We start from the raw sequence: 13,063 nt of genomic DNA, 5'->3' as shown, positions 1-13,063 counted from the left end.
ACTGGCTCCACCATTTTGATCTTTCTTTTTTTCTTTCTTTCTTTCTTTCTTTCTTTCTTTCTTTCTTTCTTTCTTTCTTTCTTTCTTTCTTTTTGATAGGCAGAGTGGACAGTGAGAGAGAGAGAGAGAGAGAGAGGGGTCTTCCTTTTCTGTTGGTTCACCCCTCAATGGCCAATGCTGCCGGTGCACCATGCTGATCCGAAGCCAGGAGCCAGATGCTTCTTCCTTATCTCCCATGCAGGTGCAGGAGCCCAAGCACTTGGGCCATCCTCCACTGCCTTCCCAGGCCACAGCAGAGAGCTGGACTGGAAGAGGAGCAATCGGGACAGAATCCAGCGCCCCGACCGGGACTAGAACCTGGTGTGCCGACACCGCAGGCAGAGGATTAGCCTATTGAGTCATGGCGCCAGCCATGAGGATATTTCTTTATTCAAGAGGGAGGGAGGCACAGAGAAACAGAGACAGAGAAAAGAGGGACAACCAGAGAGGACCTGGTTCATGCCCCAAATGCCCATAGTGGCTGAGTCAGAAGCCAGGAACTCACTCTGGGTCTCCCAAATAAATGGCAGGAACTCAGTTACTTGAGCCATCATTGCTACCTCCCAGGGTCCGGAGTCAGGAGTCAGAAGAGGTTATCAAACACGGGTACTCTGATATTGGGTATGTGCACCTTAACCAGGTCTTAAATACTAAGTCAAATGATGATCCCAATAGAGGGTGTTTGGGGCAGTGAAACTGTTATGAATAATACTAAATGGTGGTTGCATGTGGTTATATTTTAAAAATTATTTTATTTATTTGAAAGGCAGAGTTATAGAGAGGCAGAGGTAGAGAGAGGCACACAGAGAGAGTTTCCATCCACTGGTTCACTCCCCAGATGGCTGCATTGGCCGGAGCTGTGCGATCCAAAGCAAGGAGCCAGGAGCTTCTTGTGGGTCTCCTACATTGGTAGGAGACCACCAGTTTTCTACTGCTTTCCCAGGCCATAGCAGAAAGCTGGATGGGGAGTGTAGCAGCCAGGAATTGAACTGGCGCCCATACGGGTTGTTGGCACTGCAGGTGGTGGCTTTACCTGCTATGCCACTGTGCTGGCCCCTATAAATTTTTTCAAACCTGTAGGATGACCACACCAAGAGGGAGCCCCAACATAAATTATGGACCTTGAGCAATGAAGGTATGTTAATGTAGGCTCATAGGTGTAACTAATGTACCCCCTCAGATGGAGGATGTTCATGACAGGGGAGACTGTGGCAAGGTCATGGCAGTCATGGGGGTACATGTAGGACATCTGTACCTTTCACTCAGTTTTTAAAAATGATTATTTTTACTTCTTATTTGAAAGGAAGAAAGACAAAGAGAGAAAGATAATGCAAAAAATGAAGACAGATCCATACACTGGTTTACTCCCTAAATGTCCACGACAGCCACCCCTGGGCTAGGCCAAAGCCAAGGTCCCAGAACTCAGTTCAAGTTTCCTCTGTGAGTGGCAGGGACCAAGGAGTTCGAACCATCACCTGCGGCCTGCCAGGGATGCATTAGCAGGAAGATGGGTTAGCAACAGAGTAGCGGGCCCCAGGCTGAGCACTCCAACATGGGATGTGTGCATCCCAAGCAGCAATGTGTCCCCAGCCCCATCGTTACTCAATTTTGTTGTAAATCTAAAACCACTTTAATAAAAAATGTTTTTGAAAATATATAGTGAATACAAACAATTCTAATTATTCTATCGCCCGTTCTTTTATGAGGTGAGAGGGCAAATCTTGGGGAACACACAGAGACTATTGAGGAAGCGACAGACTAGACATGAAAGGTATTTTAATGGTTTTGTTATTCTGAGTTGTACACCTAAATTTGGGAAAATACTTAAGGAAAACTGTCAGAAGGCAATCATCATGGTGAGAAATGGAAATAAATTATAAATATCTGAAGATAAAATGGTTATTGGTTTTCTTAATATGTTAATTGGAAAGATGATATTTTAGTTAAACCTAAAAAAGTTACCCTATCAATTATAAGGGCCTTTAGGCCTTTCAGAAATGAGGAAATTTTATTTTAAAAGTGATTCAGAAGACAAGCAGAAGAAATAATCCCAGATGACCTGCAGTATTCTGTAAAGTTCACAAAAAAAAAGCAATTTTGAAGGAAATGTTAATTATTGATAGACACTCATCGATTGTTAGACAGGAGCACATTCTCACAACCTCAGTCCATGGAAGCAATGATAATCTGCCCGCTATGAGAAAAGCTTCAGAGATTAACAGTACAACATAAAATGCTTTCCATAAAAAAGCCCTCAATATTATACAAAATATTGACGTCACATTTTATTCCTCATTGTGATGCAATTACAGAGAAGGCACATTGTTCCATTTCAAATTCAGCTAGTTTATCAAGGAATCTACTTCAGTTATAATAGGTATGTGGCATAAAGTGTGCATTGTGATAATTCCACAGTTATTCTCCAAGGCACAAGTTTTTCAGAAGCTTGCACTAGTGCGTTATTGTGATCATTTGTTGCAATCTGATATTCTTTAACATTTATTTGTTTCTTTTTTTAAAGATTTATTTATTTATTTGAGAGGCAGAGTTACAGACAGAAGGAAAGACAGAGAGAGAGGTCATCCACTCACTACCCTCCCCAAACGGCTACAAAGGTCAGAGCTTGACAGATCAGAAGCCAGGAGCCAGGACCTTCTTCCAGGTCTCCCATGTGAGTGCAAGAGCCCCAGCACTTGGACCATCTTCCACTGTCTTCCCAGGCTTCCCAGGGAGCTGGATTGGAAGAGGAGCAGCGGGACATGAATGGGCACCCATATGGGATGCCAGTATCGCAGAGGGAAGCTCAGCCTATTATGCCCTAGCGCCAGCCCCGTTTATGTGATTCTTATCCAATAATCTTCTATTGCTTTACAGCTTGTCTTTTCCTGAACTGGTAAAAAATTTTCTTAAAAGTCCAGCATATTTAAAGAACTCTCAGTTTGATTTCTTCATTCTGCCCTTTAAATGTTAGATGTTACACTTTTTAAATCCCCCCTTGATTTAAACAAAGATACACTAGAACTATATTCAGAAAATATGTTAAATTACACATGAAAAGAACTTTATGGAAGTCTTAGACAGTTGGGAAACTCGGGTGTGTTACCTGCTTATATTGCAAGAGCCCTTTTCCATATGATCTTTTGCTGTTGGATATATTTTTATTTTTTAACATTGTGTCATACTCCATTCATCTGTGAGTATTATGCATATGCACATACATATTATTTGTCTTGAAATCAGACATATTAATCTCAGCATGAGGTTCATGACAAGTATTATGAAGTGAGGCAACAAGGGTATGTTACTGTGCAATGGATAACATTTATAAATATCTATATGTCAAATAATATGACATTCACACATCTCAGTATTGCATATGACCTGGTATTATTTCATATGTTAACTTCCACATATGAAATAAAAATGAGGAATTTTTCTTCCTCTGGCTTGTTTCACTTACCATAATGATCTCCAATTCTGCCCAATTCTGTCTCTGCAAATGTCAGAGTTTCATTCTTATTATGGCTGAGTAATATTCCATCACTTATGATACCACATTTTCTTTATCCAGACATCAGGTCGTGGTCATCTATGGTCATTTCATAACCTTGTTATTGTGAGTTGAGCTGGGATAAACATGGAAGTACAGATGCTGACTTCATTTTTGGGAAATATTCCTGAAAGTGGGGTAGCTAGGTCATAGAGTAGACCTATTGTTAGATTTTGGAGGAATCTCATTACTGGTTTTCCAAAATGGCTTCACTAATTTGCATTTCCACCTATGTGTGAATTAAAATTTGCTTCAGGTAGGGGTCTTTGTCTGGGTACCAAGTTGCTAAGGTAGCAATTTATAAATCTATTTTCAGAGATATGCTCTTGTTACCTTTCAAGAATACCACAGGAAAAACTAGATTATACAGATGCCCTTCAACTTCTTAGGAAAGTGTTCATTAATCAAAGAGCTCTGATTGCCACACAAATCCTATCAATTCCATCTGCATCCTTATTCCCTCATCCTTCAGTTTCATGCACAGTCTGATATACAAGCCAAGCTGGGCCAGGCCCTCTGCTCTCTAAGCCATCCCAAACTCTTCCATTTCTTCAAATATTTGCAAATGCTTCCTCTGCTGTAACAGTAGCTGTGTGTGTGTTGCATATTCATAGAGTACAGAAATAGAACAGCTTCCTTGAACAACAAATGTCCACACGTGACCCCCTAAAAATCCTGGCCACAGAGGGAAAGAGGCTGTAATAGTAAACAAGCCATTCACTTAGTGCTCTTTGCCTCTGAACAGAGCAGAGGGAGGCTTTGCTCCCTTGCAGACACACGAAAGTGACTGCAACAGAAGATTCAGCCTGCAGGCAAAAGCAGACACACAATGCAAGACACAGCGACCCCTTCAGTGAAGGTACAGACAAGAAATATGAGGATTCTTTTCTCCCCACAAGCAAAGGACCAGTGATGCCTAAGGTGACAGGGAGCGATTTTCTCAACCACAAGGAGGAGACGGTCTCATAGAACAGTCGCCCCTTAAAGCAGTTGTGAAAAAAGGGGAAGACTAGAGTCAACGGAAATCATCTGTGAGATCCTGCAGACGTACAACACGGAATCCTTCTCCTATCACTTATGGTTGGTGCAGAGACACCAGGTGGCCACTAGTTAACAACAGAAATAACTCAGATTGGTCATGAACCAGAAATCAATGAGACAACCGCAGACTTGTGGACAGAAAAATAAATAAATAAATAAATAACTAGGAACAGACTCAGCAAGCTTCTGTCCTCACTGTAGGTAGCATTTTTTATATGTTACTATTAATTATGTTTTTTATTTTTAATTAATTAATTAATTTTAAAGGTATAAAAACTTCATGTATTTCATATATGGAAATTTAGGAAAACAGTGATTCTTCCCACCCTCCCTCTTACTTGCACTCCCACCCTTCTTCCTCTTCTCTCTCCTATTCCCATTCTTTTTTTTTTTTACTAAGATCTACCTACAATTAACTTTATATACATAAGATGAACCCTACACTAAGTAAACAATTCATTCAACAAATAGCATGAAAAAACAAAACAAACAAACAAAACACGCTGTTCCTCAACAGTGGAGATAAGGGATGTTCAGTCATTGCATCTAGGAGCTCGTTAGAGCGGCCCCTATGGGCTCACCTTGGAAGTACATGTACTGAACACAGCACTCTGGAAACTTCAAGAGCTGTATACTCTGGGACAGAAAATCCAACCCAAACCAAAACCCTAGGACAGTTTTGGTCACTGAATAGGTCACCCCTGTTCTACCCTATAAGGAGCAGTGCATGGCCGTGTAAGACCCCTTAAGCAGGCGTCCCACAAATTGACCGGACCCCAGAAACACAGACTCCACTCCAATCGATGCAAAGGCAAGAGGAAAGTTTATTTCATTTGCAAATGGGCCGTCTCAGCAGCACCCTCTAGTGTAGTGCAGAGAGAGCGGCCCCGAACATCAGCTTTACAGGGTATTTAAAGCTTAAAACCACAACATTAGCATATCTAGTTGTGTTACAATTCCATTGGATATGTTAATGGTTACTGGGTAAGGGGCTAGGGAAGGGGGTAGTGCGGGCAGTTTCTTAAGCAAGCAGGGCGGGGGATACAGAAGCAGAAAAAAAGCGTGGTTACAGGGTTTCAATAAGACAACGGGGTGGGGGCATGCAGAAAATACCTTGCATACTTTTGCCTTCTGCCGGGACCCACAGATAAGGGGCGGTTGGGTGCTTCCCATGCCTTTATCTGGCGCCCTTATCTCAAACCTCAGCTGCCTGCCCTTGACTTACGGTTTCGGCCCAATTTCCAGGAAATGTTTTACTAGAGTTCCCTAAGTTAGTGCTGGGGTAGTTAAAATGGCGTGACCATTGTCAGGGTTGTTCACTTCCTAGTTTTTTAGCAGGTAAATTTTCAGAAGTCCTTCAGCTGTGCTCTTGCTTTTCAGAACAAACAGACTTCCAGAGTGGAGAGAGCAATCTGCATCTATAGTTGAAATTATTGTAATCAATATGACATAGGATCTTCCTGTTGTTCCCGGCATATCCAGGAAACAGGGTTTTTAGGATGTACTGCCATTCTGGCTCCTGTGATAACCATCCCTATGCCTTTGTTGTTTGTAGCTGTTCTTCTCCTACAGGTGCCTATACTTTCTAACTCATCTCAGAAGGCAAGATTTTCAGAAACGGAACTCTTGCCAGCCACACCATGGGACAGGCTTTGTCAAGAGGGTTCAGCTTCTGAAGATGTGTCAGTTTCACTTTTTCATGACTGCTTCATGCAGGTATTTTTGTGACACTGCTATCAGTACATAGGAAACACATTGAAAATGCTCCTAAAACGTGTCATAAAATGGTCATGTCTATGACTTTCCCTACAAGTCAAAGGGAAAGTGTCTCCACAATTTTTTTTTCAGAAAAGGGAAAAGAATGAGAAAGAAAGAGTATTTCTCTCTCCTTCTCCTTTCTTTATTTGCAAGTCTACCAGCAAAGTGCTCTTGGAAGGGAGACTAAGCTATGAGGAGAGTGTGCTCTCGCAGCTTGCAATAATTACCCTGAATATATGGGATATATATATATATATATATATATATATATATATATTGGGATAAAAAACTGCCAGTTTCCTGGCTGCGCCTGTACTGAAGGGGTTAATGTGCAGTGGAGGGAAAGTTAACAAGGGACACTCCATAAATGGCTCCAGCTGTGTATAATTAACTGTAATACTGCAGAGTAAATGACTTTTATTGGCACCCATGTCATAACTTCATTAAAAGTCATATTTACAGCCTTCTCATATGCAAGGAGTCCTCCCGTATTCTGGAATTTAATGAGCATTCATTTGCACCTTGTTCAATTATCTTTGAATCCCACCCCTCCCCCAACCCTGGTCCTCTCCCTAGTGTGGGAAGCAAATGCCAAAATACAATAGGAAAGCAATTAGCACCTGGCAGAGAGCCCCCTCTTCCAGGGACCATTTCCTAAACCACAATAAAACAGTTTCTCCTTGTTCCCTATTATAAAAAGGCAACTTCCCTACACACACACACACACAAACATCAAGTAACAGTCATAAAAACATCCAATTGATTTGATGGAAAGGTTCCTCCTCTGAAGAGATCTTGTCTACACCCATCAGGACCATAGAAAATGCAGGTGCACAGTGAATACTGGTTACAGAGAAAAGAACAGAATGTGAAGTGAGAGATGTTTGAGTCAACGCATTTGCATGGTGACCCCTCCAATCCTAGAATATTCTAACACGTCTAACGTTTTCTTCTCCCTGACAGGTGTGTTGAATTAGATCTCTCTTGCCCCAGTTGCATGCTCCTCTGCTCCCCTTCTCCCTTTTTTGTCTTCTTTTAAGTTCCAAAGGCAGTATCCCACCTGACCCTCCCAGGGAGCAGGAAACACAGTCTGAAGACCTCTAGCTGAGTTCGCATTCAATGGCAAGCATCTCAGAGTTTTTGGATATGTAGAACGGCGAAATCTTGAGTGTGAGAATACAGCATTAGGAATGGCATTGTGTGTGTGTGTGTGTGAATGTTCCAGCTGCTGTTCTCTGGGGTTCACCTTCTGAATAAAATGTACTTTACATATGCCTGCATTAATAATGCATTTATGCATGATAAGAACCACAAATAAAAAGTAAACCCCACTTCCCCCATTTCACCTTTGCTCACATGAAAGAGCAGATTCTGGGGAGCCAAACAGACCATATTTGAATGTACACCACTGACTAGCTACACAGACTAGCTAGGCACCTCTAGCCCCACCTTCCTGAAAATCACTTCCATATCAATAGGATTAATTGCCCTCTTTTACAGGGCTGTTAGTATTCAATTAAATGTCTGCTATTGTGCTCCTAAGAGAAGACTTTCAATGCTTTTTCCACCTTTCTCTCCTTCCTTCCCCTCTGTGACCCTTTCCTTCTCCCCAGGGGTTTCTAATTCCCTGTGTCCCATCCTAGTCATTAGATAGAATGTTTGACATTAATGCTCTGGGCTCCAGATTAATGGAGAACTGCTCTTGACAAGGGATGCTCATTGATTGACAAGCAGGAATCGGTAAAACAGATCTGTCTGCAATAAAAGAATGCTATGAAATGTAATGATGCCTAACTCTGTAGTGAGAAAAAATTATCACAGTGACTGGCATTGAACAGGAGGTGCTCTTGGCTTGCAAGGCCCCCATGGGTCTAAGGGTCTGAGCAGAGATGATGGGAGGAGGACCAGCATCCCAGGCATGGGCAACATTTGCATTTGCGAACAGAAAATGTCCTTGGTAGCTGGAATCCTTTTAAACAGAGTGTCACTCACCAGGAGACATAGTCTGTTGCCAAGCATGACTTCTTCCGCGGAGTCCACTGCACACTCTCAATCCTGCTGCTTTATCTGATTCGGGGCTGACCCTTTATAATTAGCACTTTGGGCTAGAGGGATGCTTTAGGAGCATGGTTCCCATCATTCACATGGGCTTTTAATGAAACTCAGAAATACCTTGAGGAGGACCAACAGCTAATGGAATTTTCTTTCCTTCCTTTCTTTTTTAAACTGAGTGAAGATTCCTTATTGAGTTTTAACTGATTTGCAATCAGCATTTAAAATGAAAGCAATAGACTACAATAGAGCAGGATAGAATTGAAAACAAAGTATGATAAGAGAACGAATAGGTTCATGAAACGTTATATGCATATGGATGTGTGTATGCGTATGTGCAATGCCTTAAAATGTGACCCACACATCTGAAAATATAATGGTTAGCACCCAGATTCAATAAGCGCCAGTCTTGGGGCAAGTCGCTCTGCCCTGCTACACGACTGCATACAAAGTGCTATTCATCTTCATCTTCCTCAGCAGCACAATGAGCCAAGAGCACAATAGGAAAAAGAAAATTCAAGGAAAAGAATCACAAGTGGGCAAGAGGGGTCTGTGAGATGAATCAGGGAGGTGGTTGTGTCCCTGTTGCTCATTTGGAGCTTCCACAGTGAACCCTCGCCGCCAACTCTTCGCAGTATAAAGCAGCAATCATTTGGCTTATCAAATCCAATAAAAAGCTCAAAACCAAAAATTTGCATTTTTAGATGCAGTGTGCTCCTAACAAGACGATTAAGCTCAAGCAGGCAGGGTGGCATTTACCAAGTGCTCCTGGACAGCATATCCCAAATGTTTTGAAATGAGAGGTCTCAGGAGGGCTGCACAATGAATGCCACTACACAGACACTGGCTCAATCTTTGGTTCAAGGAAGGCGACAGGAAAGAAGCAACGCTGAAGAAATGGGAAGATTTTAGGGATAACCCCACGTGTTCCTGGGAAGGGTTATTATTTTGTTGGTCCCAGGCCCAGACTCGTCTCTCGTTAAAAAATAATGTTCTTTCTAGTACTTTTGATCCGGCCTCTCTTTCCTGCTCTCTGGCGTAGACTGCCTGCTCTCCCAGAGGCTGAATTTTAGGAGCCAAGCAATTCTCTACAATGCACACTTTTTATTTAAAAATAGACACCAGGAAAAGGAAAGGGAGCAAGTAGGAGATAAACGGATGATGGCAGATCCCTCTTGGACAGTAGACTCTTCATACACCCAATCTGGCACTCCGTTAGAGCAGACAAATAGATCTCCTGTGGAAACCATGGGATGCCCTTGCACATGTCCAAACAGATGGCCAGCCGGCGAGGCATCTGCTCTGATTTGAGGCAGGGCAGGGGAGACCAGAGAATGTCCTCTGGAATGTGGGACAGCCTTGGGAGGCTTTTGTGACTTTCCAAGTCCTAACAGCTAGCTCCTCACAGATCTTTTCTCCTCTCCCCTTCAAATCCTTCCTCTTTCATTCGATTAGTTGGTATTGACTTCCAAGAGCCAATTTCTTGGAGAAGAAAGGGAGGCAAACATACATATGGATTTTTAAATAGGTTTAAAAAAAAAAAAGAGGACACAACAGAGGAATCAGATGGGGTGGGGCAGAAAGAAGAAAAGACACAGGCAAGAGACAGGGGGACCATTGCTGTGCCATAGTTGGTCAAGCTTTTGTCTATAGTGCCAACATCCCATATGGGCACTAGTTTAAGTCCCAGCTGCTCCTCTTCCAATCCAGCTCCCTGCTAATGCACCTGGGAAAGCAGAGGAAGATGGTCCAAGCCCTCGGGTCCCTGCACCTGCATGGGAGACCCAGAATAAACTCCTGGCTCCTGGCCAGCCCAGCTCCAGCCATTGCAGCCATTTGGGGAGTGAACCAGCAGGTGGAAGACCTCTCTCTCTATCTCCCTCTCTCTATCTGTAACTCTACCTCTTAAATAAAATAAATCAAATATTTAAAAAAAATGGCAAGACAGAAAGGTTTTTTACACAGTAGTATCTACCTTTTTTTTTAATTACAAATTTATGAAAATGCAGAATGATCAGCTATTTGGATGCAAGAAGCAGCACAGCTAAAAAACCCATGACACTGCCAGAGCCTACAAATGTATCTTTTTTTGATTCCTCAAACAACATAAACACCCTGAGGAAACTTTGCCCTTCTCCACTTGTGGGCTCCACACCTAGGGCTATTTCGAGCCCGGTTCCTTGCACCATTTCCCCCCCGGCCGCCACCTTATGTTCTCTCACTCACCAGGCTTACTGTCTCCTGGCATTTACAGAACCTCTAACGAAACTTGACAGATGTCTGACTTTCACAACCGAGATAATTACCTCCACCATGTTCATTACTTCTCAACAAATTATTTGAAAATATGAGTACAGTGTTGCTGTTGATTGAGAGATGATGATTTAGTCCTCTAAATGAAGCACTTATTTAATGTGACAAACACTCCGTAGTAGCTCCGAGTTGGCAGGCAGAATGCTTTGTCTAGTGACACTGAGTAGGAGTGTGTAATTTTATGCAAGTTTCTCCCCATTTGCTGTATCCGTCTCATCTCGACATTGTGAGGATGAAATGAGTTAATTCCATGTGGCACACCTAGAACAATTCATGCTGTGGCACCAGCATTCCATATGGGTGCCCATTCGTGTCCTGGCTGCTCCTCTTCCCATCCAGCTCTCTGCTATGGCCTGGGAAAGCAGTAGAAGATGGCTCAAGTCCTTGGGCCTCTGCACCCATGTGGGAGGCGCCGAGGAAGCTCCTGGCTTCTGGCTGCAGATCAGCTCAGCTGTGGCCATTGTGGCCATTTGGGGGGTGAACCAATGGATGGAAGACTTTTGCTCTGTCTCTCCCTCTCTCTGACTATAACTGTGCCTCTCAGGTAAATGAATAAAAATCTTAAAAAAAGATAGGCTTATTAAGGCTTGAAGCACCAGACACACTGGTATAATGCCATGTGACTAAGAAAACTTGGGCAGCAAAGGAAATGCAGTGTCTGTTTAGTTTACTTGGATAACTCACATGTGGAGCTGCAAACTGCTGTGTAGGAAATCTGACCCTCTGAGGCCGCCAGGCTCCACGGAGAGACCCTGCTCCCCCTTGCCTCATAGCCCTCGAGGTCCCCAAAGCACCAGATGTGTGAACACTGAATCCACCAGATGAGTCTGGCTTCCAGGCACAGAGTCATCTCCAGCCACCAAATACTCTAAACTCCCAGATGTGGGTGCCACTGATTGCACTGAACTGGACCTGAGCCCTGTGTTCTCGGAAGGCAGTGATAGTGGAGCCAGAAAACAACCAAATCCAAGGGACCCCAAAATGTCCCAAGAAGAGACCTGCAGGCCTTCCTCATGATTGCCATGGGCTCACAGGTGCCTCTGTATCTCTGAAATCCCAGCCCCCTTTCGTTCTGCTGCAATGTTCATTAGTGAACATTCTGCCTGGTGCAAAACTCTGACCAGTATCACGCCTTTAGTTTTGGGTCCATTTTGTCTTTTATGCCATTTGTCCCTCACTGAGTCCTTTTGAGACTCTTGACCCACAGAGTCTGAGCATAATAAAATGGTGATTGTTTCAAAATTTTTTTAAAAAAATTATTTATTTATTTGAAAGAGTTACATAGAGAAAGACAGACAGGTGAATAGGGAGAGAGGGAGAGAGAGGGAGAGAATCTTCCATCTGCTGATTCACTTCCCAGAGGGCCACAATGGTCAGGGCTGGGCCAGGCTGAAGCTAGGAGTCAGGAACTTCTTCCAGGTCTCCTGTGTGGGTGCAGGGACCTAAATACTTGGGCCATCTTCTACTGCTTTCTCAGACCCTTAACAGGGAGCAGTGCCCATATGGGATGCCAGTGCTGCAGGCAGTGGCTTTACCCACTATGCCACAAGGCCGGGCCAGATTATTTTAAATTTTGAAGCAAAAAAAGCCAGGCCAGAAATCTATAGTCATCTCTTTTTATGCTTCAAAGTCAAAATTTTCATAAGGTTAAATTTGGACACTAGTCTTCTATTTGTATTCCACATGTATCTATGGGTATTTTTAATCTGCAGAATTAGGACTTCATTCAAGGTAGAAAAGATTTTGTCTATCACATTTTGAATTACTGCTCGTGTCTGATTCTTTTTCTTTCTCAGAAACACCAATTATCTATGTATTAGATCATTATACTTTAGTATCAGGTTATATCATCATGGATTCCATTTTTATCTCTTTTCTTTTCCAGTGAATTATAAAATATTTTCATGGTTGCCCTTCAAAATACCGATTTAATTTCTGATACAGTCAAATATGCTCTTTAATGCTGACATTAAATCTGTGATTATAGCTGTAAATTTTTTGCTTTATTTTCCTATATTTTTAAAAAGTGTGCTCTTCAGAAAGCCTCTTTTTCATATCAAATATCAATCTTTTGTTTTTCACTACTTTCCTTTAGTTTCTTATTATAGAGAAATTATATTTCTTTGATATTTTTGATAGTGTGATTTATTCTTCAATTTGTTTTCTGCAATATCTTTATAGTGTCATATTCTTTGTCAGTGGTTTGAATGCTTTGTTTTCCACTGTGTCTCATATGCTTTACTGATTCCATGTTTTGCTGTTGTGTTTCCAGGGTCCTAATCCCTAAGCAAGAACACATAGCCAGCCTTG

The sequence above is a fragment of the Lepus europaeus genome, chromosome 16 (genome assembly GCF_033115175.1).
Source record: "Lepus europaeus isolate LE1 chromosome 16, mLepTim1.pri, whole genome shotgun sequence".
Classification (NCBI taxonomy): Eukaryota; Metazoa; Chordata; class Mammalia; order Lagomorpha; family Leporidae; genus Lepus; species Lepus europaeus.
The sequence above is the reverse complement of the archived record's forward strand: the minus strand, read 5'-3'. Positions refer to the sequence as shown.